The sequence below is a fragment of the Aedes albopictus genome, chromosome 1, assembly GCF_035046485.1.
Source record: "Aedes albopictus strain Foshan chromosome 1, AalbF5, whole genome shotgun sequence".
Classification (NCBI taxonomy): domain Eukaryota; kingdom Metazoa; phylum Arthropoda; class Insecta; order Diptera; family Culicidae; genus Aedes; species Aedes albopictus.
In genome coordinates, this window is record NC_085136.1 from 16,269,339 (window position 1) to 16,286,183 (window position 16,845).

Sequence of the window (16,845 nt, forward strand, 5' to 3'; positions counted from 1 at the left end):
ATGCGAAATTCGCTATTCCCAAGCTGAACGGTGTTAACTGGCAGACTTGGAAGGTGCGACTAGAGAACCTGCTAGCGCGCGAAGATTTGTGGCACGTCATCGAAAACGACATTCCACAAGAAGAAGCCATGTCTGCGATGTGGAAAAGTGAGGATCGAAAGGCTAAAGCAACGATGATTCTACTGCTGGAGGACAGTCAACTCCCACTAGTGCGGAACTGTGTGCATGCGAAAGATGCATACGATGCGCTCAGAAGTTATCATCAGAAGACTACACGCTCGATTCGTGTATCACTGCTGAAGAAGATTTGCTCCACCAATCTGTCCGATAACGGTGATGTCGAAAAACATCTCCAAGAGTTCGACGATATCTTCGATCGCCTGGATGCTGCCGGGATGAAGTTGGACAAAGATACGAAGATCTGCATGTTATTACGGAGTCTTCCTGCCTCCTTCGATGGTTTGGTAACGGCCCTCGATAGCCGTTCCGACGATGATATTTCACTGGATGTGGTGAAATCCAAGCTGGTGGACGAATATAATCGGCAATTGGAACGAAGAGGTGGATCCGCGAAGGTGGAACGAGCGATGAGGTCAGATGTGCGGTACGGTGATGGCAAGCCGGATAGGGAATCGAGAACTTGCCACTACTGCAAGAAGTCCGGCCACATTAAGCGAAATTGCCGGAAGTTTTTGTCAGCGCAGAAGAGAGACGGAAATCATCCGCATTCCAGACAAGACTCGGATGGGCCTCCGAGAGCCAAAGCAGCGCAGAATGACGTCAGAGGCGTGGCGTTCAATGTCGGTGGTGAAAGTTCGTCGAGCTGGGTGATAGATAGTGGTGCCAGTGCGCATATGTCTAAGGACAAGTCGTTTTTCGGGTCGTTAAGTGAATTTTCTGGTGGTTTTATCACTCTGGCCGACGGGAAGAAGACCCAAATCGAGGGTGAAGGTTGCGGAGTAATCCACGGTGTCGACGGTACCGGTAAAGTGATGAAAATCGAGATGAACGATGTTAAATTTGTGCCGGGACTCTCTACGAACTTGCTCAGTGTTGCGAAATTGGCACAGAAGAACTTCCGAGTGAACTTTGACGAGAACGGTTGTGAGATTATCGACGCGGAAGACAATGTAGTGGTTACGGGAAGTCGACACGGTGGATTATACTACCTGAGAATAGCGGAAGTGACCATGGCTGCATCGGAAGCGGTGCACAAAGTGAACTGTCAGCACCAGTGGCACAGACGGCTCGGGCACCGCGACTGGGCTGCTGCTGAGCGGATCATCAACGAACAACTGGCTTCCGGGATCAAAGTGAGCGACTGTGGACTGCGTTTGGTTTGCGAATGCTGCATGGAAGGTAAGTCAGCCAGGCTTCCATTTCCCCCCGTTGTTGACCGTAAGTCGTCCCGAGTGTTGGACATTGTCCACACTGATTTATGTGGTCGCATGGACAACGTTACGCCGAGCGGCAATCGGTATGCCATGACGATTACCGATGACTATAGCCGGTTCACGGTTACGTACCTGTTGAAGAACAAGAACGAGGCGGCTGGCAACATCAGGGATTACGTGCGGTGGGTGAGCAACATCTTCGGGCGAAAACCTCGCGTTGTACGCTCCGATGGCGGGGGAGAGTTTGACAATAAGGAGCTTCGGGCGTTCTACAAATCCGAAGGAATTCAGCCACAGTTTACAACCCCCTACTCCCCGCAACAAAACGGCGTCGCTGAACGCAAAAACCGCTCCCTGACCGAGATGGCGACTTGTATGCTGGTGGACGCTGGTTTGGAGAAGCGCTACTGGGGCGAAGCGATGCTGACTGCCACGTACCTTCAAAATCGGCTCCCATCTAGGTCTATCCAGACAACACCATACCAGATGTGGTGGGGCCGGAAACCGGACTTGAGCAATCTCCGGGTTTTTGGATGCCAGGCGTACGTGCACGTGCCTGACTCGAAGCGGAAGAAGCTAGACAGCAAAGCGACCAAACTGACGTTCATCGGGTACGCGATGGAACAAAAGGGTTACCGATTCGTTGACCTTGAGACGGATCAGGTGACCATTAGCCGCGATGCCCGCTTCATCGAGATGGGGAACGGAACGTCGTCGGTGGAAGTAACGATCCCAGCAACAAGCAAGAAGCCGGAGGAACAGGTCGTGGTGCTGCCGCTGAAAAAGGTTCCCGATAACGAAGTGGAAGAAAACGAATCAGATCCGGGAGATTTTTATGAAGCCGACGATGGAGAGCCCGAAGCAAGCTCGTCTGTCCGTAGATCGGACCGGTCCAATCGAGGAACACGGCCAAAGCATCTCGACGATTACGACCTGGACTATATTGCAGCGTGCGCAGTGGAAGAACCAGTGACTGTAAAGGAAGCTCTCCAAGAACCTGTGTGGCGCAATGCCATGGAAGAAGAACTGGAAGCGCATCGTGTCAACGGAACGTGGAGATTGGTGAAGCTGCCCGAGGGACGGAAGGTCATCGGATCGAGATGGGTGTACAAAATGAAGAAAAATGAAGAAAACCGTGTAGTGAAATTCAAAGCGAGGCTGGTAGCCCAAGGATACGCGCAGCGATTCGGAGTCGACGTTGGTGAGGTGTTCGCCCCCGTTACTAGTCAAGCAACATTCCGAACGTTCTTGACAGTGGCGGCGAAGCACGCCATGGTTGTTCAGCATCTGGATATCAAGACGGCATATCTGCATGGAACTCTGGAGGAAGAAGTTTACATGCGACAACCGCCAGGATTCGTGAAGATTGGGAAGGAACAGATGGTGTGCAGGCTCCAGCGTAGCATCTACGGATTGCGCCAGTCTGCTCGCTGCTGGAACAGGAAGCTGGATGAAGTGCTCGTGCAGAATGGATTCAAGGCCGCCGCAGCAGATCCTTGCCTCTACATTCGGGACAATGGCAAGACAAAAGTTCTTCTCCTGGTGTATGTTGACGATCTTCTGCTTGCATCAACCGATAGGACCGAAATCGAGATGATCGAGAAGCGTCTCAATGCAGAGTTTGAACTGTCCAATCTCGGGGAAGTGTGTCACTTTCTAGGGGTTGAAGTACGGCGTCACGGCGGCGTGTTTAAGATCAGTTTGGGCAACTACATCGACAGACTGCTGAAGTCCCACGGTATGGAAGAGGCAAAGCCTGCAAAGTCGCCCATGAACCTCGGATACCATAAACAGGCTGAAGCTGGGAAAGCATTTGACGATCCGACGAATTACCGCAGTCTTGTCGGTGCGTTACTCTACCTGGCCGTCGTAGCGAGACCGGATATTGCAGCTTCTGCTGCAATTTTGGGAAGGAGGTTTAGCGCACCAACTGAAGCAGATTGGACGGCTGCGAAGCGTGTGCTGCGGTTCCTGAAGAAGACTAGAAGCTGCTACCTGCAGTTAGGAGGAATCACTGATCAGCAGCTGATTGGGTTCTCCGATGCGGACTGGGCTGGCGATGCTGAAAGTCGCCGTTCTACTTCCGGAATGATATTCCAGTTCGGCGGCGGTACCATCTCGTGGGCAAGTCGTCGCCAATCATCCGTGACCCTTTCGTCCATGGAAGCCGAATACGTCGCGCTCAGCGAAGCGTGCCAAGAAGCGCTATGGCTGCGACAGTTGCTTCGAGACTTCGGCGAACCCCAGGATCAACCAACGGTGGTGATGGAGGACAACCAGAGCTGTTTAGCATTCGTACGGTCGGAGAGAACGAATAGGCGCTCCAAGCACATAGACACCCGTGAGCGTTTCGTACAGGAGCTATGCGTCGAGAAGAAGATTGTTCTGCAGTACTGCTCAACCGATCGTATGGCTGCCGATATCATGACGAAACCCCTGGGTCCGCTGAAGCACCGTGAGTTCTGCGAACTGCTAGGGCTCAAGGAGGACTCCTGAAGAGATTCCACATTGAGGGGGAGTGTGGAATGGTGCATTGTGTATCTCTTCACTGTACCTTGCGCTGTTCTGCAGTCCTACCCCGTGTATGCGTATCTGCCGTACGCAACATCTTCTTTGCGTATACTGCTGATTGACAGTTCTCGACATACTTCAGTTCTATCTAGACTATCGAACGGGCTAGTAATGCAATGCATTTGTTTTAACTTTTCAATAAAGTGTCCGTGTTTTTATAACGTGATTTCGCGAGTTCCCCCGTATATTATCGTCTCCGAATTTCCGAGTACGTTGTATTCCACTGCGTTGGCCTCCGGACTCTGCTCGCCGTCAAGTTTCAGTCCTCCCAACAGCAGCAACACCCTCCGTATAGCAACAGCAACATCTCCAATCAGCAGCAGCAACGGTTCAGCAACAGCACCTTGCACCAACACTTTCAGGACTGGAAGGATTCACGGGAATAACTTGAGGATGGAAGCATGGAAACTGCATATGAAGGAAAAGACAAGCTTCTTGGATAAAGGTAACTTCAAAGTATGATGACTTTCAGGAGTGGGTGGATACATGGAGTGCAAATGATGGGAGACATGGAGAACTGAGGGAAGGAAGAGAAAAACTATTTGGAAAGGTTTGAAGATTTGTGAACAGCAAGTTGTTTGATGTCTACGACCGGCTCAGCATTGGATCCATTTAAGCGCTGAACAAAAACGATCCCATCACGAGTAAAAACGTTCTTGAGAGCTCCGTTTTTCTTTAATTTGATCGCAGTTGTTCTGATGTCCCTATCATGTTGAGTAAGGTTTTCGTTAAAGAAAACCCTCCGATCATTGTCGAAACCTAGATGATGTAGCGACAAATTTCTCGTTCGCAGATAGCGGCCGTAGCATGAATCCCTCGCGTTTTTCATTGCAAACTGGCAGACAATTGGTGGGGTTGTTCCGACTGGAATTGGAAATCTCTGCAACCGTTTCAGGTCCACTATGGGTCGATCCACTTCGTTGTAACCAAGGACCGCAGCGAACTTGAAGAATGAATCCATCAGGTTCTCATTCGTCGCATAGGGAATGCCGGAGATAATGAGATCACTAGCCTTCTCCAATCGATCCAATCGTCGAACAGTCGAAATGAGCTCATCTCGAACCTCCGTTACCGCCGTAGAAATACTACTGATGCTCGACGTACACTCGGCTTTTAAAGCGAACAGCATGTTCTCCACTTCAACGATCTTATCCTCTAGCTTGGCATTGCTTGCATCGATCTTAGCTTCAATTTTTGCGTTCGAGATCGAGAACATCTGCTGAATTTTGCTGAGCAAATCGCAGTTAGGATCGTCATCGATTTGCATATCATCTCTTGGTCGCTTGTTGTTATTCCCATCGCCGTACACAGACGATGTAGAAACCGACCGAGTAATCGGTTGATTTGTTTTGGTCGATTTGTTTTGGCTCATCACAATAGCTTTTGTTGATGGATGGCGATGATCAGCGATTGATGAATATTCTGAAGGGCTTATATCGTAGAACAATAACGTGGATAGCGCCAAAAAAAATAATAACTTAGCACTCAATTTCGCATTAAGTAGCGGCGATTTCTCGGTTGATTGTTTAATCCACTTGTTGAGCCATCGAATTATGCACACTGGGTGATTTAAGGTGTAATGGGAACAGCAAATAATCAGCTAAAACTGGAACCACTTTCACTGTTATGCTAAAGTGTACATCCCTTCAGAAACGGTATATATTCTATAATTAAAACACTAAAAAATATGTTTTTGCTAATCTATTACTTTAGGACCCTTCAAATAGGATTATCTTGAGACGCTTTATGAAATGTGTATCAGTTCTTCGGTTCTAACAATGGTCTGGGTGATTTATTTTAACCATTGACCCTAAAACCGCACCGCACTCGCGCTGTATAAGACGAGCATGGTTTTTGTATCAGCAATATCATTGGAAATTTGTTCTGAAATTTCAACGGCAACTCATCTGAATACCTTCCACATTTTTTTTTTCGATTTCTTTACAAACTTCTTTGGCAATTTCATGGTAATTTCTTTTGTAGTTATTTATAATTTCATTGTATTTATAATTATTGCTTCTAAAAATTGCTTCGGCAATATGTCCATACTTTTTTCAGCATTGTTTTTTTTTTTAATTTATTCGGAAATTTCTTAGGGAATTCCTATGGCTGCATCATCGATGATTTTTTCGGTGATTCCTCTGAGAATTACTTCGGTGTTCAGCACTTTCTTTGAACATTTCTTTTGTTAATTGTGTGGAAAATCTTACAGTAATTCCTGTCAGATCCTCGGCAATTTCATTGGAAGCTTTTTCGGTAATTCCTCTGAAAATTCCCTAGGCAGTTAAAGGACGGGCTTGGTGGTCTAGTGGCTACCGCTTCTGATTCATATGCAGAAGGTCATGGGTTCAATCCCTGGCCCGTCCCTTTCATCCTACTTTGTATCTTTCTATCCACTTCCTCTCTCTCTCTTCTCTATATATATACAACTCATGTATATTCATATGTTCATAGCCATCGCTAGAACCAGAAACGAATTGGAAAAAAGTCGTTTCCCTCCCTTCCAATTTCCACTCACAGCACAGTGTATATAACGCCTAAAAGTTATGCAACCAAAGCGTGCTGTGCCGCTTGACCTTATTCACCTCATTCACCACACAATCTATCACCTTACGAACACTATAAATAACCCCCTATCCATGGATCGCATCACCGACCCAACGGTGACTCCCAGATCTCCCATCCTTTCCGTCTAACAAATACCCCAGTCCGTGCTGGTTGTGGGGATGCAGAGGTGATCTCGGTCTTTAGTAGCAACAACTAGCACACTCTAACATTCCTTTCCCTTCCCAACTGACTATAAGGACGTGGCCGGCGCCGTTATTGATCCAAAATGTATGAGCTGCTAGAATTGCACTTTGAGAATAAGTGGAGTGTCCCAGCCCTTATTCATTTGGATCTCAGTGCAATTGGTACCAGCTCAGATCAATCACGGAGTAGCAACCATTGACATGTATAGTCAGATTTGATCGTTGATCGTTTGATCGTTGAAAATTCCCTAGGCAGTTAATTTAGAAGTTTCTTAAACGATTATTTTTGAAATTCCATGGGAATTTCTTTCACAATTTCTTTTGTATATTCTTAGAAGATTTTTTCGGCTATTTTTTGTGAATTTCTTTGCCCATTCCTTTGCAAATCCTCTGACAGTTCCTCTGGAAATTCAAAAATTCACAATTTAGAACGGAATTATGATTTCCAAAACAATAGTCGAAAAATTTTAAAATTGAGATTCCGAATCAATTTGCAAAGACATTCTCGAAGGGATTCTCAATTAAAAAAAAAACTAAGAAATTCCCAAAGAAATTGCTGAATACATTTCCATCAAAATATCATAAGAAGTTTCCAAAACATTCCGATGAAATTTCCATGAAACTTTCCACAAGTATCAAAAACATTTTTTTCTTAAAAGGATTCTCAGAAAATATGCCGCAAAAATTTTGGAATAAATTTCCAAAGAAATTACCGAACAATTTTCCAAATACCATGCCAGCAAAATTCTTAATGGAATTGTTGGCAAAATCATCAAAAGAATTTGTGATGGAATTGCAGAGGGAGCAAATTCTGAAGGGATGTTTGAAATAATTTTGAAAGAATTGCCGAAAATGTTTTCAAAGAAATTCTTGAGCGATATCTATAAAAAACTTGCCGAAGAAATATCCAAAGCATTACCGAAAAAGTTCCCAAAGCAGTAAAAGAGCCGTAGCGTGGTCCCATGGCACCCTTGACAAGCGTCCAGGTTGGCGCCCCACGACAACTAAACATTGTTAATTTGTCTAAATATGTAGTTTTTTTTATTCAAATTTTCTTCAAAAGTTATATGTTGGTGTTTCGAAAAAACGTATTCCCTTCTATTTTGTTTCAATTTTCTTATATTTTTTTTTTCATTCGTGTAGTTTCTGTAGGATTTTCAATTGGAGTTACCCAAAAAATATTCGAAATATTTTTTCTTTTATGCAAGTATAAGTACAAACACATTTTGCATTTCAAGATTCTCACTGAGACCAGCTCAATAATTAGAAATAATATTTCAGATTCGTAATATAAATAAATTATGCATATTTTTTTACTGGAAATCTTACAGTATTCTTTAAATTTTTGTTTGTTTTGTACTCAATTGAGCTTCACTGGTGTTCAGGAAAACTTAAACGAACTATTTTATCAATTTTCGGCGATTAGTAAAGTTGGTTTTACCTGACTTTTTCCATAAAAATTACCAAAGGTTTCTTCTGAAGTTAAATCAAAATATTTCTCAGAAGCTCTGTGAGAAAGTTTTCAGTAATCATTGGACAAACCATGGATATGGAAGAATACCAGGAGAAATACCTGAAGGAATCTCTACAGAGGTTTTTGTTCTCTGGAAGAATTCCTGCTGGAATCATTGGATTAAATTAAGTAAGAATCTCTAAAGGAGTTTCAGCAAAAATATCCAGATGAAAATCCTGGAGAAATTTCAGCAAGAATTTCCAATGGGATTCATGAAGTAACTCTTGCATGAATTCGTGGGGCAGTTTATGAAGAAATGCCTGATGAAATGCCTGTAAGAATTTGTAAAGAACATCTGAAAGAATTTAAGAAAGAACACATGTACTTGGAAGAATTTTAAAGGCATCACTAAAAAAGTTTCTTAAGTATTTTTTTGAGAATTAGAAAAAAATCCCTAAAAGGTTTTACGAGGAAATCCCTGGAGAAAGTTTCGAAGGAATCCAAGAAGGCTTTCAAAAAAAGCATTGAAGACATTTTGGATGGAATCAAAGGCAGATTATACTCCTGTTTCCTTCAAGCTTTAGGTTCTTTCGGCGCCACTTTGAGGCTGGTGCCCTTGGCGGGAACAACCTGGTCAACCGTACGCAACGGCTCTGAGCAGTAATCGGAAATCGGAAAGGTTTGCCAGATAATTTTTCAAAGAAATTGTTAATGAAATTCCAAAGAATTTTTCGAAACAAGTAACATTAGAATTGCCGGATGTATTCTGAAAGAATCTGCTGTAGGAATTCCTTAAACAATTACTGAAGAAATCTTGAAGAAAATGCCGAAGTAAACTGAATTCAAACATTAAAAAAATACGACGAATTTTCATAAAAAAAATAGATGGAAATTCCGAAGATATTTGCAAAGGAATTTGCGAGGAAGTTGCTAGAGTCATTGTCGAATGAATTAACAAAAAAAAGCAGCTGACGTAATTGAATAATGCTTGAGAGATTCTTAAAAAATCCGAATGATTTGTTGATGGAATTGAAAAAAACAAACTTCTCATGGGATTGCCACAAAAGCTTCCATGGTAATTAATTACCAATAAAATTATCACAGGATGACGGGCTTGGTGGTCTAGTGGCTACCGCTTCTGATTCATATGCAGAAGGTCCTGGGTTCAATCCCTGGCCCGTCCCTTTCATCCTACTTTGTATCTTTCTATCCACTTTCTCTCTCTCTCTCTCTCTCTCTCTCTCTCTCTCTCTCTCTCTCTCTTCTCTACATATACAACTCATGTATATTCATATGTTCATAGCCATCGCTAGAACCAGAAACGAATTGGAAAACAAAGTCGTTTCCCTTCCTTCCAACTTCCACTCACAGCACAGTCTATATAACGCCTACAAGTTATGCAACCGAAGCGTGCTGTGCCGCTTGACCTTATTCACCTTATTCACCACACAATCTATCACCTTACGAACACTATAAATAACCCCTATCCATGGATCGCATCACCGACCCAACGGTGACTCCCAGATCTCCCATCCTTTCCGTCTAACAAATACCCCAGTCCGTGCTGGTTGTGGGGATGCAGAGGTGATCTCGGTCTTTAGTAGCAACAACCAGCACACTCTAACATTCCTTTCCCTTCCCAACTGACTATAAGGACGTGGCCGGCGCTGTAATTGATCCAAAAACGCATGAGCTGCTAAAATTGCACTTTGAGAATAAGTGGAGTGTCCCAGCCCTTATTCATTTGGATCTCAGTGCAATTGGTACCAGCTCAGATCAATCACGGAGTAGCAACCATTGACATGTATAGTCAGATTTGATCGTTGATTGATCGACCAATAAAATTATCACAGGATGTGTCGAAAGGTATGTTGTAAAAAAATCAAACATATTGCCGAAGAAAGTCTCAAAGAAATTGCCGAAGGGAGTCCAAATAAAATGCATAAGAAATTTTCCAATTCCAAAGAATTTACTGAGAAAATTCCAAAATGTATCTAAATTGGCATACAAATGGTAATATAATTTCCAAATAAATTGCCGGGAATATTCCCTGAGGAATTTTCGAGAGAATGTTTTGCCGAAAACAAAAAATAAACTCGATTATCTGGTCGAGTTTTGGAACTTCCCAAAACATGTGTCTTGCTAACAGAATGTTGTTAGAAGCAGAAATTGTGACACTGATTACTAATCAAAGTTTTACAAACGTGAAAATTTCAGCTTCATACAGCATTTCATTTACCGGATACATGTTTGTGAAGCTTAACAACGCGACTCAGGATTGATTTGAAATTGGTGTCTTTTACAAAAAGTTTGTAATTTAGCTCAAGAATAATGCGTTGATGTCACCAACATGATTTGACGCAGTCGTGCACATCTATTTACGATTGCGATTAAATTTACGGGTTATATTATTATAGAAGGAAATTGAGGGTACATCGGTATTTATTTTTACAAAAAAAAACAAAAACGAAAGCAAACTGGAAGCTTCTGAAACTGGCACCCCCTAGGCACCCCCTAGGAAAAAATCCTAGATACGCCAATGCTATAAACGTGATAATGAAACGTTTCCGATCCCACGTCGCCGGTGTGTAGGTTCCTCCAACATTCGTGTGTATCAGCTCCAATGGACGGCTTGATCGTCTTCCAGTTAATTCTCCATACGGTTTCCGAGACTGTTTGCCTTCCATACATACTTCACAGATGCTGGTTCCCACTGACTCAGGTAGCTTCGAATTTGTTTGGACCATTACATTCTGCACAAGTTTCTTCAAGTTCGCTCCTCCAAGATGTCCGTAACGTCTATGCCACAGATCAAAAACTGCACTGTTCGCAACATGCGCCTCGACTTCACGCTTGAACTCCAAGTTCACTTCCGCGTTCAGCTTGTACAATTTTCCGTATTTCCTTCCAGTGGCAACAGTTCTCCCATCTCGACTCACAATAACTTTTCCTTCGGCGAAGGTAATGGACATTCCTTTTTTCCTCTATGCGACTTATCGAAAACAAATTTTGACCACTCTTGGCAACAGCAATCGATATCTTGTGAGGCAGGCGATGAAGTTCTTCAAAACAGTTCCTATCCTTCACCATATGGTCGGACGCTCCCGAATCCAGGAACCAATGGAACGTTTAATTTCTTGTTGGCGAACGTTGATTCAGTTCCTTCGTCGTCGCAATCTTGGTTCATAACTTTCCGCTTCGTTTCTTCTTCCAGCAATCGACACTTCACGAAATTCAACGAAATCTTCTCGAACGCATTGGTTTCCAGAGCGATGCATAGTCCGTCATACGATTCCGGCAGGGTTAACAACAGCTGCGTGATCGCATCGTCTTCTTCAATCCCCGAAAAAGCTTGTCAAATTCCAGAAGATGGTTCTGCATGCTTACCCCACTCTTCAGCTTCATCATCGCAAGTCTTCTACGGTAAAACAGTCAGTTTGCCAATCCTCGTCGTTGAAAGGTATTCCGAAGACTTTCCCAGCATTCCTTGGCGGTTTCTCTTCCCATCACGAATTCCAAATGGCTATCAGCGATGCGATGGATAATCAGGCTCTTATACTTGCGATCGTCCTTCCTGCGTTGCTCGAGTTTGCGCTTCGTCTCTGCTTTTACTTCAGGGGTGTCTCCATCAGCTTCAGCGAAATAATCTTCTTCCTCGGTGTTCCGCTCGATGCATTCCACAAGGCCTTTTTCCTCCAGAAGTACCGTGACGCGATAAACCCATTGGTCGTAATTGTGACCGTCAAAGATCCAACGCTTTTCGTCTTCCATTTTTTTGCCTTTCTCGTACACTAAGTGTTCTGGAAAGGCTATATGTTCACTCCAAAAATGACTTTTTGATAGAAAGCCCGGTAGGTCGAGTCACATATACCAATCAACTCAGCTCGACGAATTGAAGTGATGTCTGTGTGTGTGTGTATGTGTGTGTACAAATAAACTCACATCACTTTTTGGCAGTAAACCTCAACCGATTTTAATGACCAATGGTTCATTCGACGCGGAATCTGGTCTCATTGTTTCCTATTGAAAATGGTTTGGATCGGTCCAGCCGTTCCAGAGTTATGGCCATTTAGGTGTTTCGGAGATATAAAAACGCTACAAACCCATCCATGCGACACATCAAACTACGGCATTTTCGATATCTTGATGAATGGTAACCACGAAAATGGTCTCAGGCCATATCTGAACTGGTAGTGTCCCGGAACCAGTTCCAGGTGTCCCACCGGAAGTGGCCAAACATGAAAGTGAACTAAACCCATGCATGGGATATATCAAACCGCGGCTTTTTCGATAATCTGATCAACAATAAGCAGGAAAACATTCTCAGATCATATCGGATCCGGTAGTGTTCCGGAAACGGTTCCAGATGTCCCGCTGGAGGTGGCCATATAAAAGTTAACCAAACCCATGCATGCGACATATCAAATGGTTGCTTTTTTATATGCTGACGAACAATAAGCAGAAAAATATTCTCAGAACATATTTGAACCGATAGTGATCTGGAACCTGTTCCAGGTATCCCGCCGGATGTGGCCAAATATAAAAGTGAACTAAACCCATGCATGCGACATATCAAACCGCGGCTTTTTCGATAACCTTGTGAACAGTAAGCAAGAAAATATTCTCAGAACATGAAACAGAAATATCTGTATAACAGTTTCTTAAGCTGAAGTTTGCTTAATAGTTGTTTGTTCAACTTTTATACAGCTAAAATGTTTGTTGGGTAGTGATCCGGAACCGGTTCTGGGTGTCCCGCCAGAAATGGCCAAATATGAAAGTGAATCAAACCCGTGCATGTGACACATCAAATCTGTTTTTTTCGATAACACAGCGCAACATTTTTTTTTTGTCTCAAGAGCAAACTTATGTGTTGTTGGTAGAGGAAAAAATTGTTGGTATAGGAAAAAATCTCGCAGCAGGCTTTAATTTGCGCAGCTCAAAGCTAAAACAAAAATAGGGGTTTTATTGTGGCTTGGTAACAAACATATCGAATTCATCATTCACCGTACATTTAGTTTTTCCTAAACCGGTTCAGTACCCAAGCCCAACGATGCCGTCGAATAGACCACCGCTTTCACCTAAAGTTACAGTTCGTCATTATAATTTAGGATGATAAGGGTTTTAGGTGCGCTTCATACCTGTATACTAGGCAAAGGCGTAGTGTATCAAAATAGCCTAAGTGATTGCCGATCTACGAATCGAATCTGTGGGATGCTACGGAGTTTACGTTTAATAGTAACTAATTCTAACCTACGAAATATAGTAGTGCAATTTTACCAATTCAACCAATGGGTGGTTAACAATTTCACCTGCACCACCCGAATAAAAAATACAGTAGAAAAACCGAACGTTGTATTGTAACAGTACTATTTAGAACCATATTTTTACAATAGACACCACTGTAAAAATAAAAATACAAAAACAATAAGATGTAATGTAGACACACATACCGTGAATTGTAAATAAGATTTTTACAATATATTATACAGGTTGTTAAGTATCGTAACAATATAAAAAAATATTTTTCCCCATATATATTTTTTTGCAAAACCATACATTTTATTGTTAATGAATTGTTCAAAATACTGATACATGGGTTTAAATATACCATACATTGTATGGTACATGAATGGTTTCAAACAATAAAATGTACCGTAAATAAATTGTTTTTAATTGTAATTTCACTACTGGTTATAAATTTAATCAAATGGTTTTGGAATGGTTCTCTTTTGTTATGTTGTATTGTTTTACATTACATAAGCCATATATAGTTATATTATCTTGTCATTTTCCTTCTCTTAATGGCATCTTAGGCTTACTAGATTTATTAGAATGTGCTTTGGGAATTCTCCAGAGTGTTTTGGATAACCCTTCATATGTAGGATCGCCCACGTCTAAGTCAGAGTAGTCTCTGATTGCATTAACAGTTGAAGCTTAGGCTTCAACTTTGCCCCACCAGCCAGATAACCGAGTTTTGCAAACTAAGCATTATTTGTGGCAACACTTTGAGCGGCATGATGGAACTATGTCGAGCGCGCTAAGTGTTATTAGACCACTAATGTAGTTGCATGAAGTGGGTGACGAGGTACATACGTATCATTACAGCATGCTTAACCGTTATTGCAATATTGAGGCACCAGTTTGACTAAAGTTTGAAATACATAACAACTCATGAGAAAACTGTCAAGTTCGATTCAAATATAAGTTAGGTTAAAAAGCGAACCCGCAGACGAACCTATATTAGAAGTCATTTCAGTGTTCAGTCCAGTCCATATGTTAAAGATGGCTCTACGTCAAAGATAAAGTTTGTCAACCGCATTTGATTCGATTGTGGTCGAAGGCAAGTTCACATGAGAGAAGAGGAGAAAACTCCCCTAAATGCAAATACAAAAAGAATAGTGTTGAACTCATCCACTGATTTACGGTAATCTGACCTGCATATTTCCGGGTTGGCCTACATCCGTATTTCTCTCATCGCACTCTACACACCTAGCCCGCCATATCTCTTGGACCCCTGCTTGGACCTGCAGTTCTTAGGACATCTGGTTTACCACTGATTTAAACATGTTATTGACTTTAAATTGATGTTTATACTTATTCACTTTTTTCTCTTTCCTTTCCTTTGGGGCTGTCCATAAACCACGTGGTCATGAGGGGGGGGGGGTTCGGCCTATGAGCATTTTGTATGGACGAATAAAAAATTTTGTAGGAACAAATGACCACGCGGGGGGGGGGGGGGTTGAGAAGTCCCAAAAAAATGACCACGTGGTTTATGGACAGCCCCTTTGCATCAAAAAAGTCATAAACATCAACAAAACAAAGCACGGAAAAAATCTTAAACTGAATAAATAATTAAAAATTCACGGAAAAATAATGTTTCGGAAAAGTGAATGGCTCAAACGTAAGAAAAACAGTATAATATATTGTTACATAAAAATCCAATGTAAATGTATAGTATAGCGAACCATTTCATTACAATACACTTTATTGTAGCTGGTACACTGTATGGTGCAGGAATGGTTTTCACCAAACACCCTATGGTTAGTTTTTATCCGGGCACGCACTCTTATTGAAACATAGCATAAAATAACTATAACGGCAAAGAAATTCTATAAATCTCAGGCGACCTTCGTAAAATTAGATAATTAATTCACGGAGTGATCTTATCGCAATACACGCTACATGCGTTCAATCGTTTTACAATGGTCATTGTTTCGCAATCTGTCATCTCTATACCCTGATAAAAAGTATCATAAAAATACGATAAATTGTATTGTTACAACACCATTTTTTCGAAAAATATTCACCATTAAACGTATTGTAATTTACACGGCACACTCACCATCACTTCTATTGTTCTATACCGTTCTGCGAATGGTAAATGGCACTTTTACAATAAAAAATGGTGGTCGTTATGTATCTTAACCATAAAATTTTGAAAAAAATTTCATACACTTTTTCGCGAAAAACAATAGAATGTATTGTGTTTTTATGAGACATTTTTAGGGCAATTTTCAAAAGAAAACAATATATCTTAATGTTTTTTCATTGTTCTTACAATACAAATACAATTAATTGAATGGCGTCAAATGAATCGTTGTTACAATAAAAATACAATAATATTTGTTGTTATTTGTAAGCAGTTTTCGCTTTTGAAAATCCATAGAATTTATATTTCCCGCTAACATTTATATCCAGCATTTACGAGCACTAACGGCCGCCAGAATGATATGCACATTTTATGATAAGAATCAAAAACTCTGATGTCTGTCTGGTATGTATTGCTTGGCAGCTGTTGATAAGATCTATCTTCAATCTTTTCAAATAACTGCCAAATATCACAAGTCAGACCTCAGGTCGTATGATCCATACCATAAATCGTTGACAATTCATGTGGCCATTAGTATCTGTAAATGCTGGAGAAAAATGTTACCGAGAAATATGAATTCTTTGGGTTTTTAAAGGCGAAATCTGTTAACATAACAACAAATATTATTGCATGTTTATTTTAACATCGGTTCAATTGATCCCATTAAACTATTTGTATTTGTATTGTTATCAATGGCAGTTTACTATTTACTAAATTCCTTTAATTTATTGGAAAACATTAGAAAAATCATTGTTCATCTTTTTCTTGTTGTAACATCCTCACTTGGCTAAACCTGCTTTTCAGCTAGTTTTCTATAAGTACTTCCTCAGTTATTCATTGAGAGCTTCCTCTGCCAACACGGCTTGATGTCTGTCAGTCGTTGAAGTTTTAGCGAATAACATTCGATAACTGAAACGTCTACTGTACTCAAATTCAAAACGAAAACTATAAAAAAATATGTCAAGTGATTTTGTATTTAAGCAACAATAATATTTATTGTTATTTATATGTTACGAATTGTTTTTAAGTGTAATTGAGAAATAAACTCTTTTTAATAAAAAGTCCATGAGAACTTTGCAGGCACTTTTGCAACTATTTAAAAACAACTTATATTAATTTTTTACTGATAGTAACTTTAAATTATTATAGAACTATTGAAAAACAATCGAATCAATTAGTCACTAATAAAGCTAATGTTCACTTATTGTACGAACTATATGGGCTTGATTTCTAATGTAAAAAGTAACAATATATCTACTATTTGTTTTATTGTGAACAATAAAACCAGTCATATATTAATAATATTTA